The 15,220-nt window shown below is 45.6% G+C and overlaps 1 protein-coding gene across 2 annotated transcripts in view; it reads left to right on the plus strand.

Moving 5' to 3' along the window:
* The first annotated feature begins 1,900 nt into the window (after positions 1–1,900).
* LOC137641590 (uncharacterized) overlaps positions 1,901–15,220 on the plus strand; it is a 57,280-nt gene continuing 43,960 nt past the window's right edge. Inside the window, exon 1 of one of the 2 annotated variants that reach the window (XM_068374297.1) lies at positions 1,901–2,020. The gene's annotated coding sequence lies outside the window, so the exon portion shown is untranslated. Of the gene's footprint in view, positions 2,021–2,106; positions 2,170–15,220 lie in introns of those variants that run through there. The other variant, XM_068374298.1, reaches the window with a different exon arrangement.

A 15,220-nucleotide genomic window follows, 5' to 3' on the forward strand; every position in this document is an offset into this window, starting at 1 on the left:
GGTTGTTGGTTATAGATGGTTGAACACTAATCTAGTCATGAGAATCAAGCTATCTATAACTGTTAATTCCACTAACTTGGCCATTGCTCTCCTCTTAAAAATTGCCATCTTTAACTAGCAACCCCACTCACTCACTCGGCCACTACTCCCCACTTAAGAAATGGGGTATTGTGAAGATTAGTATCAAATTGAATGACTTGGATTGTTTGTTATAGACGGTCGAGCCCCAATCTAGCCAAAAACTCCAGAACATATAACTGAGAACCCTACTCATTCAATCTACCACTACTCTCTGCCTATTAATTTTCAAGTGGAGAGTAGTGGTAGACTGAGTGAGTGCACTTGTCAGTCATAGATGGTTTGTCCCTTTTGGTCATATTAAGGCTCAATCATCCGATGGAAGACCTTAAAGCTGTGGGCATTGTAGAACGAGCATATGACTGGTTTGTGAGTTATCTTGAAAACCGCAAAGTTAAAGTAGTAATATCAAATGTTGAATCTGAGACAAGAAAACTAACCAGAGGAGTGCCTCAAGGCAGTGTACTAGGTCCTCTCCTGTTTTAAATTTACACGATTGAACTGGCAAATATACTTGAAACTCACAGAGTTAAGTTTAAAATATACGCTGATGATACACAATTCTATTTCCCAATAGCATCAGTTGATGAAGCTAAAAGAAAGATACATAAAATAATGAATGACATTAAGGCTTGGATGTTAACAAAAAAACTCAAGCTCAATGAAGATAAAAGTGAATGTATTATTTTTGGAAATGCAAAAGATATAAAAAGAATCGAATGCTCCTAAAGAATTGAAATAGGTCAATCGACCATTGGCCTAAAGAAATCCGTCAGAAATCTTGGAGTAATCATGGATGATAGACTGACAATGAATGAACATATAAATATCATGGTAAGAAATTGTAAGTATCACATTAAAAACATAGCATTTATTAGTAAATACTTAAATGAAAAATCTATGGGCATACTCATTAATCACCACATATTTTCATGAATTTATTACTGCAACTCACTGTTCTATGGCTTACCAAATTATCAGCTGAAGAAAATTCAGAGTACAAAACAGAACCGCTAGACACTAGAGGGTCATTTGGGAGACTGAATACGGTTTTTTGGTTATAGATTATCATTCTCAATTGGAAAGTAGTTATAGAATGAGTAAGTGGAGTATTTGGTTATAGGTGATTATTCTCAGGTGGGGAGTAGTGGTAGACTCAAATATAACACAACTGTTGTTGAAATATAGTATTATTGAGGAGAACATAGACCCATCGAAAATATATCAGTTAAATTAACGCTATTGATGCAGCAATCGTGTGAAATCGATCCTGTTTTGTAGAGTACTCTTAACGATAATCAAAATATTAGAAATGAAATTGATGACGATAAGAACAACAACGACAACTATGGTAATTGCAATTGTTCTTATTTCCAAAATTAGATGATTTCTCAAGATAGCTCCAAAGAACAACAATAACAATAATAATAATAATAATAATAATGATAATAATAATAAAAATGATAATATAATAATAATAATAATAATAATAATAATAATAATAATAATAATAATAATAATAATAATAATAATAATAACAGTAATGAAATTGACGATTATAGTAATAATGATAATAAATATCTAATATGCCCTCTCGGTTCTCTTCAGTTACCCACCGACAAGTGCGACAACCCATTTCAAGGCGAAAGATTATGGTATTTCTTAATAAAATTAAATAGATCCCAAATATGAAGTAAACACCCATAAATCTTACATTTTATTTTTAAAAATGAATTTTAATACAATTACGTACAATTTTTATGCTTATTTGGACACTATTGTTTAAAAAAGTGACACAATATTCGTAGTGTTTGTTAAGAACTCTATATTTGCAGTTGGGAACTTCGGGACCGATTAGGGTAAACCGAAGAAAGTGCTGTCCGTTTCGTTATGTTATCGCTTTCGGTTCTTTGCTAACACCTTAATCTCCTGTAGATACCGTAAGTGCTGCATTGATATGAAAAATTTATAATGACTTTATGCATATACATAATACGGTCTGTGTTGGGTGGAAAGCATAATGCCGTGGCTTACGGTATCCCAAAAGGTCCGCTGCATTGGATAGGCCTACGGTGGGGGGAAACAATCCTGGTTTGTTTCTTGTAATTATTGTCATTTTATACTTTCAACTGCATTATGTTTTTAAAGCCCTGACAAACCCATGTGTCATTAGTTTTGATGCTGCTAACCTGTTTTTCATGCTGTGCGTTGTTGACCATTACTCAGGAGGCGAACTCTTCGCTTCTGTTTATCCCTTTCACCATTTTTTTATGCTCCTAAAATTATATCGGTTAATTTGTGATATAGTAATTTAATGCCACATACACGAGTCTTAGGGTTTTCCAGTCAGTTATCTTTAGCATTATGCATTTTTGACTTATTGTAAGTGCAAAACAGGCGTTTGTTTTCCCACTCCCCCATATAACAATTATGGGAGTTCCCAGTGGGAAACTGGTTTTTGGATTGGGAAACAACAAAAACAAAGCATAATATTTTAATCCACACACAAACTGAAGAACAAGCACGTCCTAAAAACTGGCTGGATTATGACAGCATCTGAAGACTTCAGCACAAAGATTGGTTAAATTTCATTTAACTCGCCACCATTGGCAAGTTCCAATTTGTCCAAAAGGGCCCTATTATATACAAACAAAATACGGCAAACAGGCGAGTACTAGTCCATTCCTTATAACAATTTTCTGTTTGGCCTGAAATTATTCAAGTATTATATAATTACCATTCCTAAAAGACATTAGGCTAATAACAACAAAATAGGCATCAGAAAAATTTTTAAAACCAATCAAGACCTAAGGTCTTTTTACTGTGATTATGAGGGTGTGGTGGGCTACTGTTAGTTTTAGTGGGTAACGTTTTTTCAGTTTTGTTTCTTCGTCAGGTCCTGTATCCACACAATGCACCTTATATTTTCACTTGTAAATGTAAATAACATTCACTTAGTCATTCTAAGTATTCAATTCAAGATGCCGTAGAAAAGAAGCTTGGGGACTGATTGTACTAACTGGGTAATGGTATGTGTCTTATAATGTAGTACAGAATGCATGAACCATAAATATCTATAACTGGGTTTGGTGTCTATTATGCATCTCTGACCATTGTTGTTGGTGGAAAGCACTTGTTTTCCATTTCCCAAACCCCTATGTAAGATCCCAGTGAGAAACCTGGGTTTCTGGTTGGGGAAGCACCCCCCAAATTAAATGTAGATCTCTATAAACCAAATCAAAACCAGTTTGATAAATACAGGTCTTGCATTTCAGAGGAAATCAGGGATTAGGTTATTGGGCGGGGAAAAACGGGAGTGTCGTAATCTAACCACACCCGCTTAACCTAAGCTTGGGTGCCTACAGGTGACCTTGTCTTCCATGTGACTCCTGTTCCCTAGTTTGACCTATGATACAGAATCTCGGAATCACTTACCGTTGATATGACAAATTTAGAAATAATTTGTATTTTTTCTAATGATACAAACCTTTAGCAATTTATAGATGTTTTACTTATGGCAAAGGTGAAAGGATGAGCCATTAGCGGGGAGCGAGTTGGGTGTAGTAGCTAACCCTCTCACTCGCACGCCTGTGATTTTACTTCACTTTGCTTGTTGGTAGGACTTCAAGGAGGCCGGGGTTGGTGGGAAAATCTGTATAAATAGCTAAAGGTTTGTATTGTTGGGAAAAATACAAAATATTTCCAAATTTTTCATTTGTTCCATAACTTGAATACAAACCTGCGCTATTTATAGGGTACGACTCACCCTTTAGGAGTGTGGACATCCCTGCCAATCTGGCCTTTTGGCTTTACTAAGGGATTCCTCTTTTGTGTGTGTTAGCACCAAAAGAAGGAAACACTAACACCTTGCTAACCTTGCTATGCAAGATCTCCGGCCTACGCAAGCTGTGTGTGTGTAGAGATACTAGCAATGTGACTGTCAAGGTAAGATTTTTTCAGAGTCATAGGAGTCGTTTGAAGCCCCCAAGGTGTTCCCAATACCACCTTGCCAGGGTATGGGGATACAACAGTATTGACACAATACTAGGATACATAAGGGAGCAATGGTTTACCTGTATTGGTTTGAGGTCAGCTATGCAGAGGACCCTGGATACAGATTTCTCCAAGAGAGGGGAGGATGAAGAAAAGAAAAAGTCAGTCATTCCTTTACATTCACTCAGACTAAAACTGGACAACCAATTCCCTCAACCTTCTGCTACTTGTCCATTAAGGAGCTTGAAGTATAAAACCAGTTGTTGTCCAGCCAATACAGGACCAATAGAGAACAGAAGGTATTGAGTCTCCTGTGTGTCATATCTTGCAGGTAGTGGGTGGTAAATGTAGAGACATTTTCACACGCCTTCTTGTAGAACCTGCACTACAAAGTAGTTATGCTTGAAGGCCAGAAATGTAGCGATGCCCCTGACATCATAAGCTCAGGGTTGACGTGTTGGAGGAGGATCTGGATTCAGTGCTTAGTCAATGACCTTGCGATTCCATGCTGAAAGGTGTTTTTAGTGTTAATCCTCTTAATCCTCCCTGTGCTGATGAAAAGTGAAGGTACCTGTGGCCGAGCTGCTGCTGTTCTCGTGAAGTAGAGCTTCAAACTCCTTACTGGACATAGTAACAGGTGATCTGGGTCATCGGTTACAGAACAGAATCGTTATCCGGAAGAAGTTGAATCTCGGATCAGCTACCCTCGGATTTCGAGTCTTGGCTACAAACTCTGGAATGAAGCTGAAGCTTGTCTCTCACCATCCCCTTGAATGGGCGATGTCATACTAGAGACCATGAAGTTTGCTGACTGTCTTGGCCGAAGCTAAAGTGAGTAGGAACACCGACTTCCATGTGAGGTGGCGATCTGTTGCCTGGGGTAATGCATTGTAGGGAGGTCCTTTAAGGGACTGAAGAACCTGAACCCCATTCCAAGGAGGAGGTCTCACTTGTGACTGGGGACAGGAACCATGCTCCAAGGAGGAGGTCTCATTTCTGATTGGGGACAGGTAATTTCATAGCTCTGTATTAGGAGTGAAAGGTCCAGCGAAGAGGAAATGTCTACTCCTTCCAGTCTAAAGGCAAGACTCAAGGCTGAGGCATAGCCTTTTACTGCCAAGACTGAGAGGAGCATTTCCTCTCGGAGATATACGAAGAACTCCGCTATTGCTGGAATACAGTAGTGACATCGAGTGGAGGGATACCCCTTCCACGACACCAACCACAAAAGACATTCCACTTCACCTGTAGACTGAGGCTGATGATTTTCGCATATGTCCAGACATCCTTTTCGCAACTTGTTGCAAAAAGCCTCTCTGAGAGAGGAGATGCTGGATAGTCTCCAGGTGTGAAGTCGAAGCGAAGCTACGTTTAGTGTAAGGTGTTGGCGTGTGGTTGTCTGAGCAGATCGTGCTGTGGAGGATAATTTTTTTGGAAGCTCCGTCAAGAGTTGCAGAAGATCTGGGAACCATTCTACATCATGCCATAGTGGAGCTATGAGGGTTATTGAGAGGAATACATCTTGCCAGAGAGCCTTGGGGTCTGGGACCGGGGAGCAGTACAACGAGAGCCTGAAGTTCAGGGCCGTTGCGAAGAGATCCACTGTCGAAGAACCCCGCAAATTCAGTACTTTGTTGGCTACTAGATGATTTAAAGATAATTCGAAACCCACTATCTGAGTCTCTCTGTTCATGTCTGCGAGCACATTCCTTTTGCCAGAAATGTAGTGAGCTGATAGTGTTACAGAATGGACTTTGCCTATCTAGGTATTTATCATGCCAGTTGGGACAGGGGCTGCGAAAAAGTACCGCCTTGCTTGTTGATGCAAGCCACTACTGTGGTGTTGTTGCTCATCATCACCACTGAGTGGCCCACCAGGAACTGATGGAACTGTTGAAGGGCCAGGGAGGGGGCCCTCATCTCCAAGAGATTAATGTGCTGGTACTTTTCGATCTCTGAGGTTGTGTGGTGCAGCAGGTGTCTCCTGGAACCAGGTCTATCAGGACATTGAAGGCAACTACAGGGACTCCAGAGCCATCCTGGTTTTGTTTAACTAGAAAACCTTGCTGTATCTCCAGGTCAGACCACCAGGTTAGACCAACATCTATATGGCAAATAGGAGTATGGAACCTGAGATACAGGAACTCCGGAGTAGATCATTTTAATGACGGATTGAATCTATGTTCTCCCTGGATCCTGGTTACCAGACTAAAGGACAGAACACACTGTGGTCAGGGTTTGGGGTTAGTGACACACAGGTCCCTAGATACTTTTTCTCTAGGACCTCTGGTTTGCTCCCTCACAGGACTATTAGCAGTTAGTTGAGGACTCAGGTTATGGATTTAGTCTGGGATGAATGGAAAGAATGATTGGCCTCTTGTCCTTTCTTCATCTAACCATCTTGGGGCAAATCATGTCTTCTCAATCAGCTGGATCTCAATTATACAGCAGGGAAGCCCCATGTAGCTGCTTAGCTATGATATATGGTGATATTTTGGTTACGTCCTCATTCTCCTTTTATGGGGAGATGAGGTATGGGTAAACGACCAGTGTGTATATTCGCAAACCTATTGCTTATATATTACCTAGCCTCTGTCCCATTAGTATTCTTCACTCACTTCCCACCTTGCAAAAGCCGTTGACCTTTTGCCATAATACCTGTAATACCACTGGTTAACGAGGCGTCAGGATGCTCATCACATTATCTTGCTCAGATGTAGCCATCCCGGATATTTGAAGTTCCATCCAGTTGGAAAGAGTACTGCCACCCACCATAGGGTTAGTCTCCTATGAATAGAATGCTGGTTTATTTTGTGTTGGAACATGACAAATTTGAAAGCAATTTGTATTTGTTCCAACACGGAGTACTTACCTCGAACTACTTTCTTAGGAGTATCTGGGATCTCCTCCCTAACCGATCAAGAAATTTGCGTAGTTCCCTCTATCTCCGTCTTCCCTTGTCGGGTCCCTCCGTGGTGGATGGATACTTGCCCTGAGGCGACCCGGGGTCAGCGCACGAGAGGACGCTACTAGGTCTTGTGTTGCCAGTAAGCATCTGGTCGCGGCGTAGATAACATCTCATCGCTGTCTCACATCCTGTCCGACCCACCATTGTGTTCTACGTGTTCCCTTTGTGCTTTCCCATTTACATCCTTTCCTTGTGTTGCTTGTGTATTTCTGTATGGAATCCCAACGTCGTTGTCCCGGGCCCAAGGCCGGTAAGTCATGCGGGACTTGGCTTTCAAAGCCCGATGTCAATCCGCACACGTTGTGCTCCTCGTGTAGAGGCAGAGTGTGCTCGCCTGCCTCCACGTGTCCGGAGTGTGCTTCATGGCCGGAGTTGCAGTGGACCTTGTACGCAACAAAGAAGAAAAACGCGTCGATTTGGTCTCCTAGGAAGCCGGGTATCAGCTCACCGTTGGCGTCGCCTTCAGCTCCTTCGTAGAGAGGTTCTCCTTCCCCTTCCCCTACCCAGAGTAGGGGACGAGGTAAGTCCGTTGAGGGGAAACGGCCCATTGCCGTTCCCCATGAGTCTGATGTCATTGATGCTAATTGTATTGTGCCTACGCAGATGAGTGGGGAGTCTGCTAGTGTGACGGAAGTGTGTTCCGTAGACGAGGTTCTGGTGCCCGCAGGACCCGTCTCGAGTGAAGACCCGGTGTGGGGAACGTCAGGAACAGCTCCTTCTTCGTTGCAGTGCTTTTCAGGAACAGCGGTTTCCGGAGACGGGCTGGACAAAGAAAGGCAAGCCACGTGCTCTTCAGACCCAGACTCCATTGTGTGGACGGCGCCAAGGACGCCTTTCAGGTCACCCATGCGGCAGGATGAGGAGTTTTCAGGCTGGTTTGCCTCACGCGTGGCACTACGCACGCCCCCGGCGCCTTCAGCTTCTCTACCGCCGGACTTCATGCAACCCGTCACCCCGGTAGCACAATTACAATCCCCTGGGTTGTTGGCAGAAGACACAGAGGACTCGGATAGTTCCTATTCCTCTTCATCTACCTCGGACGTCTCCTCGTCCTACAGCTCGTCATCGCCGGAGGACTCCAGCGGCCGGGAGACAAGAAAGAAGAGAAAGAGGTCTTAAGAGGAAGAAGTCAAGCTCAAATGCAGGCCCTTCGAGGAAGAAGGCCAAGGTTACGAGGAGGAAGAACAAAAAGAGGAATTCTTCCAGGAGGAAGTGGGTTAAAGTGGATCGAACAGGGCTCTTGCCGCTCCAGTGCCTGCCTCGGTGGCCGCTGGAGCCGCTTTCGCGCTCTTGCCCAGTGTCTCTTCGGCTCCGTCCACGTGTCGGATGCAGCCGTTGGCACACTTTAACTTTCCCTTGCCCTTGCCCGGCAAGTCACCGGCTCCATCTGTCCAGCGGAGGCAGCCGCTGGCTCGGCCCGGCAGCATGGTGCCCACGCCCAAAGTCTCATCGGATGCAGCCGCTGGCACAACAGGACAGTTACTCTCCACGGATTCCCCCGGGAGGAGGTAGACCCATGATGGCTACCTCCGCCCCGGCGGCTCCATCCGTGATGGAGGCAACCACTCCGTCGAGCCGGCCGGAGGTAATGGATACGGCCGCCCCTACGGATCCATCCATGATCGAGGATACAGCCGACACGGAGGATAAAGTGGTAGAGGGCTTATTGGACACTGGCGAATGTTCCCCTGATGAAGTGTCCTCCTACAGGAAGGTCCTGGCACTGATCCGGCACCACCACAGGCTAGACGAGCCTAAACCGTCATCAGAGCAGGCGTGGCTTTTGGGTTTGGGAAGGATGGTAGACAATCCAGTACAACAGAAACCATCCTTGACCCTACCTTTGGCTCCGGACGAGGCCCTGGGCATGGACCACGTCGACTGGTATGTCGCAGGGCACAAGAACTCCCTAAGAGCCCAAGGGTCCTTCAAGCTTCTGCCTGGACTGAGGACCTAGAAAAAGTTTTATGTGCCAGACGGGCGTCATGCGGGACCTCAGACGTTGGAAGAAATCGTCGCGACGTTAAACCAGGGCAGTGCAGATGGCAGGAGCCTTACTGCCCCAGTGGTCTGCTCACAGGCGGAGGCCGCTATGATGGAGGACACATCACAGGATATCGTAAATGGGACCTCCTGGCTGGACTGGGGGGCATGCACCCTGGCAGGGTTCCAGCTCTCCCACGATCTCTCAGTGCCGAAGAATCAGGCCCTACTACAGCAACTCGTCCGTTCGGGAGGAAAGGCCATGAAGTTTCTTACATTCCAGTCCCTGACCCTGACGGCAGACTGGGTGTTGAGGAGGAGAGATACGATTCTTAACAGGCTCCCCCGTAGACTTCCCGATTGGAGGCAAAGTTCTTGAGAAATGCTCCGGTGTGGGGTGAGACCTTGTTCCCCTTCAGACAGTAGCAGAAATGATGGAGAGAGTGGGGAAGCTTAAAGACTCTACGGAGCCCAGACAGTCAGCGGCAAGACGCCTTCCCCATAGGAGACCATCGGTGGACGGGGCCTACCCACCTACGCCACCAGCTAGACAGGAGGCCCCCTCCCCTTCCTGGCATCAAACCCCGCGGCCCTCCCGCAGAAGTAGTGCCCCAGCCCAAGCCTCCTTTAGGCAGAAATACGCCGGCTCAAGACGAGGTCACTCAAACCGTCTCCCCAGAAAGAGATAGGAAGGGAGGCCCCCTACACCTTCCTACGCCACAGGTGGGGGGATGCCTCAAACGTTATTGGCAAGCATGGCGGGACAACGGTGCGGACCCGTGTTCCGTGACAGTCCTCAGGGAGGGATACAGGATTCCCTTCCTGACAGACCCGCCCCCTCTGATTCCCGAACATCGGGCAGAGTGGCTGGCACCCAAGGATCACAAGAAGAGAGCAGCCTTGCAGGAAGAGGTGTCAGCCATGTTGAACATGGGAGCACTGCAACCCGTCCAGGAATCGTCCCCTGGGTTTTACAGCAGGCTCTTCCTGGTAGAGAAAGCTACGGGAGGATGGAGACCAGTCATCGACCTCCCGGCCCTGAACAAGTTTATCAAAAAGACGTCCTTCAAGATGGATACGCCGAAGTCAGTTCTGGCAGCCTTGAGAGAAGGGGATTTCATGATGTCCCTGGATCTCAAGGACGCCTACTTTCAGATCCCCGTACACCCCTCCAGCAGGAAGTTCCCAGTCTCTGCAGTTCAGGACCCTCTGCTTCGGCCTGTCAACGGTCCCTCAGGTGTTCACGAGGGTGTTCACCGTAGTATCAGCCTGGTCACACAAGCAGGGCATCAGGCTGATCAGGTATCTAGACCACTGTTTCTCAACCTTTTTCTGGTGGTGGCCCCCTTCAATCCAGTGCAAGTTGTTGTGGCCCCTCCATGCCAACTCTGAGTTCTTACCCCCCCCCCCACACACACACACCCGCCTTCCGTCCATCACCTTAATACGCCTAGGGAAGGTATATTAATGGTTCTAGTTTGAGTAGTACCATGTACTCAAAACACTAATTTCAGGCATGAATCAAATACCAATATTAATTGGAAAAATATTTTATTTGAACACTTATCTATTTACAAAAGGAATAAAAAAACAAGGAATACATGTAGGTACAATTGGCTTTATCTTGAAAGGTTTCAGTGGGATCCCTGTGACTGATGCAAGGCTGCCAACTTGTCAATGTTTGGCTTGAAAGCTGTCAGAGAGAGACGTAAATCGCCTCTTTTTTTTTCTATGTCAAGGCGATTTCGTGTCTTTGACAGCAGGTACATCACCCGACTGAAACCAGTCTCGACCAAGTAAGACGTGGGAAAGGCAAGTAAGAGCAACTTCACATCTTTCCAGAGTATTGGGTACTTCTTATACACATCTTGATTCATCCACAGCTTCTGGTGTCCTCCACGCTTGAACCTTGCTTGAGCTGTTGTGTTATTCTGAAGTTCAATGAGACTTTCTTGTAGGGTGACATCAACTTTCAGATACATCAGCAATGAAGGGATCCACAAACCAGTGTGGCACAGTCATTTGGAGTAGGTCAGAGAAGCGAGTGTCCATATCATTATGCAACTGCTTCAGATGGTCAACATACACTGCTAGGTCATCATCAAGCAGATCGGTGGATATAACTGCTAAGGAAGGAAACTGTGCAAACTCTCGTCTTCCAAGGTTCAACCAGAACAGCTTGAGTTTCCCTTTAAATGTAGTAATTGCCTCCTTGCAGGAAAACATGGTGGAGTTATTTCCTTGAAGCTCTTTGTTCAGAACATTTAGCTTTTCAAATATGTCAGACAGGTAGAAGATGTCACTCTTTGCATCAACAAGTTTCTGCCCAAGTTCTGTCCCTCTAAAGAAAGAGATAACACTGTCCCAAAGTGCAACAAAACGGTTCAGGCAATTACCTTTAGAAAGCCACCTGACTTCTGTGTGCAACACAAGTTTTTCAAATTCTTCATTGTTCTTTTCACATAATTGCTGAAAGAGGCGATCTTTCAGTGCACTACTTTTTATCAAGTTGACAGCCTTGATAACATGCCCAAGTGCTTCATGAAGACGTCCTGCTAGGTTTTTGGCAACCAGGTGCTGCCGGTGAACAACACAGTGCACACAAACGACATTAGGAACAGCTTTTTTTAAGTAAGCACTGAATCCCCGATACCTTCCTATCATAGCAGCAGCGCCATCTGTTGCACAAGCCACAATGTTCTTGAGTGGAATGTTGTTCTCCTCAAAATAGACCTCAAGTTTTTTGAAGATGGATTCTCCTGTAGTGTCAGTCGTTAATTTCAATGCGAAAAGCATTTCTTGACATATTTCATCTACATCAAGAAACCTCACAAATGCCATCAAAAGAGCAGAATTATCAGGTAAAGTTGATTCGTCGAGTTGAAGCGAGAAATCATTCACCTGCAGTTTTGAGATTAATTGGTTTTCAACATCAGCTGCCATCTCATCAATACGGCGTGATACTGAGGAGTTGCTCAGAGGAATAACACTAGTTACCTCTTGTGGACTCTGATTCATGACTGTTGAAAGCACTACAGCCACTGCCGGCATGATCAGAGATTCACCGATAGTATGAGGCTTACCTGCTTTTGCAATCAAATTTGCTATCTTGTAAGAAGCCAACATCCCTCTGTCTACTTTTGCCACTTTTTGGGTAAACATATGATTCACTGTCATCCTTCCTTGGAACTCATCACGTAATTTCTTGAAGAAATCTAGCGGCTTGTCTTTCTTGTCTTTATGTGCAGTCTCCAGATGCTTTTTCAGTTTGCTGGGACGCATACTTTCATTTGAGAGTGAGGTCATACACAGCAGGCACATAGGCATTGTAGTATTTTGTGGAGATTCAATGAATCCAAAAGCAAGATATTCAACAGAATACTGTCTGCATTTTTTCTTAGCTGGACTGGTCATGCTTATCTAAAATAAAAAACAAACAAAACTCATTAAAACTCAGTACCGCTATTATTGTCTGGGAAATCATTGCCCTCCACATATTCAAACAAGCAAATAAAAAAGCAAAAGTTATTAGCCATAAAAGATACTCTTACCCCTCCCTCAATAACAAATAAAGTGAATAGATAAATAAAATTCATGACAAGTATGTGTGTGTGTGTACTGAGTGTACATGAAAGAGACTGTGTATGTAAGTATAAATGTATGTTTGTACGTACACTGTATGTAAGTATAAATGTATGTTTGTATGTACATACGTATGTGGATATAAAGTTATCTTTCACAAACCTCTTTGGTAGAACTTAAATCAAGTCTCTTCCTCGCAAGTCTATGTTAAACTGAAAGACGGATCTATTATTGAAGAAGAAACAATATAACGGTTATATTATAACCCATATACCGTTGCTGTTAAAATTGTTTATAAACATCTTAATGGTTGTCGTTCGGAAGTTTACCAGTCAGCATAATCTTTGATAGTTCAGTCTTTTACCACTCTGCCTGCTAGAGAGAGAGAGAGAGAGAGAGAAGAGAGAGAGAGAGAGAGAGAGAGAGAGAGAGAGAGAGAGAGAGAGAGAGAGAGAGAGAGAGAGAGAGAGAGAGAGAGAGAGAGAGTTAATGGTTTTTGTCAAGGGTCATAGTTCAGCCTTTTACCACTCTGCCAGCTAGAGAGAGAGAGAGAGAGAGTGAAGAGATTATTGAATATTTCACTGTCTGCAAAAATTACCTGGTATATTGAATTGAATGATGTTCAAACTAAACTCAAGCATATTAATGATTTATTTCAAAATATTACACATTTATATATTTTGTGGGTCCTAAACTTTCTGTGGCCCCCATGGCCCCCCATTTTTCAAATTTTGCCTTGTGGCCCCTGAAAAAATCTCATGGCCCCCAAGGGGGCCATATGGCCCACGTTGAGAAACACTGATCTAGACGACTGGTTTCTGCTTTCAGCCTCAGAGGCAGCCTTAAAGGAGCAGGGGGCGAAGCTATTACAGTTCTGCAGAGAACTGGGGGTTACCATCAATTTAGAGAAGTCCCAATTAGTCCCCACCACCAGGATGACGTACCTAAGGATGGTCCTGGACTCCCAGTTAGCAAGGGCATTCCCCTCTCAACTTGGATCAAATTATACGACCATTCCTGACAAATGCACCAATGAGAGCCAAGGATTGGCAGAGACTCTTGGGCCACCTGGTCTCGCTGGAGAAGTTAGTTCCTCAGGGGAGGCTCAAGCTGAGGCCAGTCCAATGGAACCTGAAGGACCTCTGGTCACCGGGAGACCCTCCTCAGGACTTAGTCAGGATGACTCCGGCCTCTAGGAACATGCTCCTCTGGTGGTCTGACAGGGCGAACTCCCTAAGGGGGGTATCGTTCGCGTCCGCTCCTCCGGAGATGTTGCTCTTCACAGACGCGTCAAAGGAGGTGTGGGGAGCCCATCTGCTCGAAGAGACAGCAGAGGGAAAGTGGTCTCCGGAGGAGAAACCCCTCCATATAAACCTGCTCGAGCTCCTGGCAGTTCAAAAGGCCCTCGCAATATTCGCCCATCACCTTCAGGGAAACTCAGTAGCCCTCATGTGAGACAACGCCACCGTTGTGGCATACATAAGGAAACGGAGGATTGAGGTCAAGGGAACTGTGCTACCTCACGTCTCAGATCCTGGAATGGGCTGAGAGGAACCACATCATTCTCACAGCCAGGTTCATTCCGGGGAAGAGAAACGTTCTGGCCGATGGCCTCAGCAGGGCAGGGCAAGGCAAGTAGTGGGGTTGGAGTGGTCCCTACACCCACAAGTGGGCCAGGAGGTCCTCCAGTTGTGTGGCTCACTGGTAATAGACCTGTTCGCCACGAGGCTCAACGTTCAGCTCCCCATGTTCTGTTCTCCTGTGCCAGACCCGGCAGCAGCGTTCGAGGACGCCTTCCAGCACTCGTGGGACGGACTCGACGCATATGCCTTTCCCTCCTTCGGGATTCTCAGGCAGGTGCTCAACAGGCTGACAATCAAGGGCTACAAGGATGACTTTAGTAGTGCCCTGGTGGCCGGAGAGGGAATGGTTCGCAGATCTACAGGACCTGGCCACCCTTCCTCCGTGGCCCCTGCCAGTAAGGAAAGATCTGCTGCACCAGCCTCACTTTCGAAGGTTTCACGAAAACCCTCAGTGCCTTCAGCTACACGCGTGGAGGTTATCGAGCGCCTATTAAGGAAGGAAGGATACTCGGAGAAGACAACTTCGAGGATGTCAGGGTATCTTCGGAAGTCCTCGAGCGTGGTGTACCAGGCCAAGTGGGCCACGTTTGTGAAGTGGTGTGCCACACAGAATCTGAGACCATTGGATGCATCAGTCCACAGGATTGCAGACTTCCTGGTCCACCTGAGGGACGACCTGTGGTCTCCATTCCAGCCATCAAGGGGGTCCGAACGGCCCTGGGGCAGGTATTTCAACTCAGAGGCATCGACCTGGGGGCCTCTAGCCAGATTTCCATGCTCATCAGGAGTTTTGAACAGTCTTGCTCCCCACGGGCCTCTAGGCCGCCGCAGTGGGATGTGGCCAAGGTTCTCAAGGTTTTGACAAGGCCTCCCTTCGAACCCCTCAAATATATCTTGGATAAAGACCTCACCCTCAAGACAGTGTTTTTACTAGCTCTAGCCTCAGCCAAGCGTGTGAGTGAGCTCCTCGGCTTGTCTTTCGAGGTCTCGCTCTTGAAAGGGTGGAAGGACCTGCCCTTTAAGTTTTTGCCTG

This window comes from Palaemon carinicauda, chromosome 5 (genome assembly GCF_036898095.1).
Source record: "Palaemon carinicauda isolate YSFRI2023 chromosome 5, ASM3689809v2, whole genome shotgun sequence".
Lineage (NCBI taxonomy): Eukaryota > Metazoa > Arthropoda > Malacostraca > Decapoda > Palaemonidae > Palaemon > Palaemon carinicauda.